This window comes from Thalassophryne amazonica, chromosome 16 (genome assembly GCF_902500255.1).
Source record: "Thalassophryne amazonica chromosome 16, fThaAma1.1, whole genome shotgun sequence".
Lineage (NCBI taxonomy): Eukaryota > Metazoa > Chordata > Actinopteri > Batrachoidiformes > Batrachoididae > Thalassophryne > Thalassophryne amazonica.
Window position 1 is genome coordinate 25,400,651 of NC_047118.1, and position 5,583 is coordinate 25,406,233.

Below are 5,583 nucleotides of genomic sequence, written 5' to 3' on the forward strand. Positions count from 1 at the left end.
CGCTTCTCTGATGCCTTTTCATTGTTCTTGCTTCTGATAGGGATGGCCTTGAACATGAGACGGATATTCATATTAAATTAAGTATGCTGACATCTCAGCATTTGCAGGAATATATTGCTGTGGTCCAATCCCCTATCAAGGAGAGTGGTTCCGGAGCCAAAGCTGTGCATGGAGGCGAGGCCCACCAGATCTAACTGGTAGCGCGCACCTCCAGCTCCTTCCCCAACAGTGAGGTGATGTTCCACGCTCCCAGAGCTAGCCTCTGCCACCTGGGTCTGGTCCATCGAGACCCTCTATTTTCACTGCCACCCATAGGACGGCGTACGCCACCCCAGCGTTTCCCTCTGCAGGTGTTGAGCCAGGGTGGTTCCCTAGTGGAAGTCATTGAGGTAGTCAAACAACTTCGCAGTGGCAAAGCCCTGGGGGTTGATGAGGTTGTGGAGTGACTGTCTTGGATGATATGTCTCTTCAACATTGCATTGAGGTCTGGGACAGTGCCTAGGGAGTGGCAAAATAGGTTGGTGGTCCCCATATTAAAAAAAGAAAAAAAAAGGGGGACCAGAGAGTGTCTGCCAGTTACAGGGGCATCACACTACTCAGTCTCCCTGGTAAAGTCTACTCCAGGGTGCCAAAAAGAAGGGTCCAGCCGATAGTTGAACCTCAGATTGAAGAACAATGTGGGTTCTGTCCTGGCTGTGGAATGACCAACCAGCTCTTCACTCTCACAAGGATCCTGGAGGGTGCCTGGGAGTATGCCCATCTAGTCTACATGTGTTCTGTAGACTTGGAGAAGGCGTATGATCAGGTACCCCGGGGATACTGTGGGAGGTGCTGCAGGAGTATGGAGTTAGGGTGTCCCTTCTCAAGACCATCCGGTCTCTATACTCACAAAACGAGAGCTGTGGTTGGGTCCTCGTCAGTAAGTCGGACTCGTTTCCGGTGGGGGTTGGCCTCTGCCAGTGCTGCACTTTGTCACCATTCCTGTTTGTGCTATTCACTGACAAGATATCGAGGCATAGATGGGGGGAGGAGAGTCTTCAGTTTTGGTTTGGTTTGATAGTCTTGGTTTTGGGGTTTTGGTTTCATTATTTCTCAAAATGTACTGCTTTGCTTATTTTTCTTAGTGCCTCCCAGTTTATTTCTAAGTGTTAGTTTATCTCTGTCTTCTTTGTTTATAAGGAGTATGGCTAACCAGTCTACATGTGTTTTGTCAACTTGGAAATTATGTATGATCAGGTCCCTTGAGCTACCCCGTGGGGGTGCTGCGAGTTTGGGGTACTGGAACCACTGAAACATGCAATCTCATTTCTATACGACCAAAGTATGAACTGTGTCTGCATTCTTGGCATTAACTCTGACCTGCTCCCAATGAGTGCCGGACTCTGTTAAGGCTGCCACTTCTCACCAATCCTGTTGTTCATGGACAGGATTTCAAGGTGCAGTTAGGGACAAGAGGGTGTCCAGTTTGGTGACCTCAGAATTACACTTCTGCTTTTTGTGGATAATGTAATTTTTTTTTTAGCTTCATCAGACTGTGACCTCTGCTGTACACTGGGCAAGTTTGAGGCTTTGTGTAAAGCAACTGGGATGATGATTAGCACCTCCAAATCTGAGACCATGGCCCTCCAACAGAAAAGGGTGGATTGTCCCCTCTGAGTCAGGGGCAGAGTTATTAGTCCAAGCGGAGGAGTTCAAGTATGTCAGGGTCTTGGTCACAAGTTGGAGTGTGAGACTGATAAGACAGATTGGGGCTGCATCTGATGTTCCACAGATACTGTACTGGACTGTCATGGTGAAGAAAGAGTTGAGCCAGAAGGAAAGACTCTCAGTTTCTGCACCTGTGGTCAGGAACTGTGGGTAATAATGACCAAAAGAACAAGGTTGTAGATACAAATGGCAGAAACGTGATTCCTCCATCAGGTATCTGAGCTGACGCTCCTAAACAGGGCGAGAAGCTTGTCTCTCTGGGAGGGACTCGAAGTAGAGCCACTGCTTCTTAACATTGAAAGGAACCACCTGAGATGCTTCAGGCATCCGGAGAGGATGAAGAGTTAGAGGACTTGGCTGACGATATGGAAGTGTTGGCTGAGCCTTTTGGTGTACTGCTATGGCAACCCAGACCCAAATAAATGGCAGAAAATGAATGAATGAATGTTAAATGTTACGTCTGTTTATTTATTAAGTGTGGGTCTATTTATTTTTTTAGTGTGTCAGTTCAACGTCTCTTCCTGTTTAACTTTCACGTGGTCTTCCTTTGTCTCTTTTCAGTTGCATTCTTCCTGTTTCTCCTCCCACCTCGCATTTTTTAAATTGTGGTTTTGTGTTTTCCCTTTGCTGTAACATCTGTTATTGTATGTCATAGTCATTTATACTGTCTGTCTGATTTCCTGTTGCTGACCAATGCTGGCTTCTTGTGTCTACCAAGCCGTTGTGTGCCGATTACTGGACTGTTACCTGATATGAATGATACCCGTGTTTTATCTGTCTATTCTATGGTTAACCCTGTTCCCACATGAACACTTCTGCTGTTTGAATGATCACCTGTATATGCCCTTAAACTCTTCCTGATTAAAGAACATTGAACGTTCTTTCCTATCTGTTCTCTGCACTGAGGTCATATCTGAAATCATACCATGACAAGGGCTTTCAATTTTTCAATATTTCAAGTTTGATGTTCTCGGTGTATCATCAGCTGATGCTCGAGCATAGTATTTAAGGGATTATCATGGCTAAAATATATTTAGCAGGAGCAAAATTAAAGAATTGTCATACTTTTGGAATTCCATTTTTAAAAAGAAACGCAAAATCCAATGAAATCAGACAGGGGTCACCCGAATAAATTTGTAACTGCAGCACCAAAACTGTTCATTGTGTCCATTTTACCATTGTTGTTGTGTCCACTCCACAAGAGTGGTCCGTCTGAAACACAACACAGCAGCTCCTCTCAGACCGTCCGTGAGGGTACCTTTAGCATCAATTTGATATTTTTTGCTCCTGAAACCACTTCTACTGCTAATCAATTAAACATGCATAATAGAATTATGACTTAGCCACCAAAACACATTTTTTAGCAATACTTTGCCCCTTTATCCACAATACATGAATAAAATTGTCAAAAATAAAAGAAGATGCCAACTGCATGAAGGAAAGTAAAGACGTCTTCAAGGGTACTGCAGAGATAACTGGAAGAGGTATTTTGAGGTTTCATAATTGAGTCTAATGTCCATTCTGAAATTAATTTAAACATAGATACATTGTTATATCTAAGTTTTTCATCTAATCTATAAAATATAAGAAAATGAAAAACCCTAAAATACTTGTCCCCATCCCCACCAGCCAACAGTGCAAAACTCAAAAACTACAAATTCACAGTGATATAAACCAGAGAAAAGCCAGAATTAGCATTTCAGTAGCTGAAACCAGATAGTATTTGGCATTTTTGCTGGATGAAACAATTAAATGATTATCATGACAGTCTAAATACTTTTTTTTTCAGTCAATAAAGTAATAAATTCTATTTTTTTTTTTCAGCAGAGGCAAATGCAAACACTACTGAGGCCTTTGCTTTCCTTGCTTTTAGCAACTACTCAAGGTATTTGTGTTCCAAATGTCTTCCAAGAACACACATCTTTATCATCTCAGTCAACAATGGAAGTAGGATGAACTACCTAATATCCTTTTTGGCTGTAGTATAACTGGAAAGGCATGAATGACTCAACTGCCTACAATATAAAGTACATTTTCCTACCCAAATTTTATGGTTTTTAGCAACAGAGAACCTTTTTTGAAATCAATTTCCACAAGGAAAAAGCAGTCAATCTTTCCATGAAAACAATATTAATACATTCCAAAGTCAAATCCAGTTTCACTTTCATCCATTTGCAGCAGTACTAGTCAATCGCCTGCACTACCGCCTCATCAACAGGTCCACATGTACTCACAAAGCTTTAGGTTAACACAAACCTGCACATTAAAAAAAGTTAAAGTGGACATTTTCTAATCAGATACAGCCAGCAACAGAAAAGAGCATTTCAGATAAAAGTCAATGCACTGATTCTGTACATTTGTGATTTGTGCCACATAGAAATAAGAAACACACATGCCTCTCCAGGAAAAAAAAACAAAAAATATATAAAACAGGGTTCATTTAGTACACAACAGTTCTCGAAAAAGATGCATACACCATTGGACATAAGGTGCTAAAACCCTCCCAATAGCTCTTGTAGAGGGTGTAATAATTATTCCGAAATCCATGTTAATAAGTAGCAACACAACATGGCAACATTACATGAATATATCGCATACCGAGACACACACTCTTTCCAAAGGATCGTGTTTCACGCATATATCAGTACAACGCAACAGTCTACTTAAAGCAACACTGCCTCCTCCTTGACTTCAGTAAATCTACCAGACCTCTGATTATTTCAGTTAAAAGGCACATGCTAACGTCCATAAATATCTCCTGTGACTTGCATTTAAGCAAGATGACAGCAATTCCTTTTTTTTATCAATAAAAAAAAAAAAAAAAAAAAAAAAAAACACACAGACACACACACACCAAAAAGAGGTCAGTGGAGCAGTCAGATCAATGGAAGCTTTAAATTTCTACAAACAACCATCAAAATTGTACACAAACGTTTTCACGAGTGAAGTCGCACTTTCTCAACCTAATAAAAATGCTACAACAGTCGAGCCGGCTAAATCAGTCTTATTATTCCTTTTGGACTTGTGAACAGAAGAAGAAATGCTTTAACATCAGCTGCTCTTGCCACTACTCTGCACTTTACAAAAAAATAGACAACTAAGGGTTCTATGATAAGAGGGTATTTTTTTAAATATACCACACATTTCTGGAAAAATAGCACTTTTCCATGGTTGACAAGACACTCCGCTTTACACAGACACCCACTGTAGGCATGTGCACTTTTATAAATATAATCTGTCTTCTAAAAATACAACCATCTTTTATGACCTGTTGCCTTTAAATATTGTTTTTTTCTTTACAATCACCGAAATAAAATGCTTTCCCATGTTCTCTGGATCATTCTCCGGAAGACAGAAAAACAGCCTCGAAAATTATTAAAAAAAAAAAAAAAAAAAAAAAAAAATCACGTGGAGTGGAGAAGAATATTTGCAGAGTGATGGTGGAAGATGCCAGAGGACAGGTTAACTTATTTTATAAATGCATCAAATTCAAATCCAGACGCCCCCCTCACCCATCTACGACGGAGTTTTAGGGCCACATTGAATTTCTTTTTTTTTTTTTGGACTTCGAGAATAAAGTCGTAATATTACGAGACTAAAGTCATAATATTACGAGAAAAATGGTAGAGAAGCTTGAATCTTCGACATTACGAGGAAAAAGTCAAAATATTATATTCCAACTTTATTCTCGTAATATTCTGACTTTATTCTCGAAGTCTAAAATAAAAAAAATAAAAAAATTCTATGTAGCCCTAAAACGCCGTCGTACCCATCCCACCCCAAGTTGGAAACACAAACTGAAAGAAGAGTTCCGCCGATGCTCACATTATTCATGACTCCAAACAACCAATCTGTCAGTCCAGCCTTCCCTTCTTC

The 5,583-nt window shown here is 40.4% G+C and overlaps 1 long non-coding RNA gene across 1 annotated transcript; it reads right to left on the minus strand.

Moving 5' to 3' along the window:
• Nucleotides 1-1,084: 1,084 nt before the first annotated feature.
• On the minus strand, nucleotides 1,085-5,196 carry LOC117527377. Its single transcript, XR_004565511.1, has 2 exons — nucleotides 2,542-5,196; nucleotides 1,085-2,481 (listed from the first exon to the last, which is right to left on the minus strand). It is a non-coding gene; the product is annotated as an uncharacterized LOC117527377 (long non-coding RNA).
• Nucleotides 5,197-5,583: the final 387 nt, after the last annotated feature.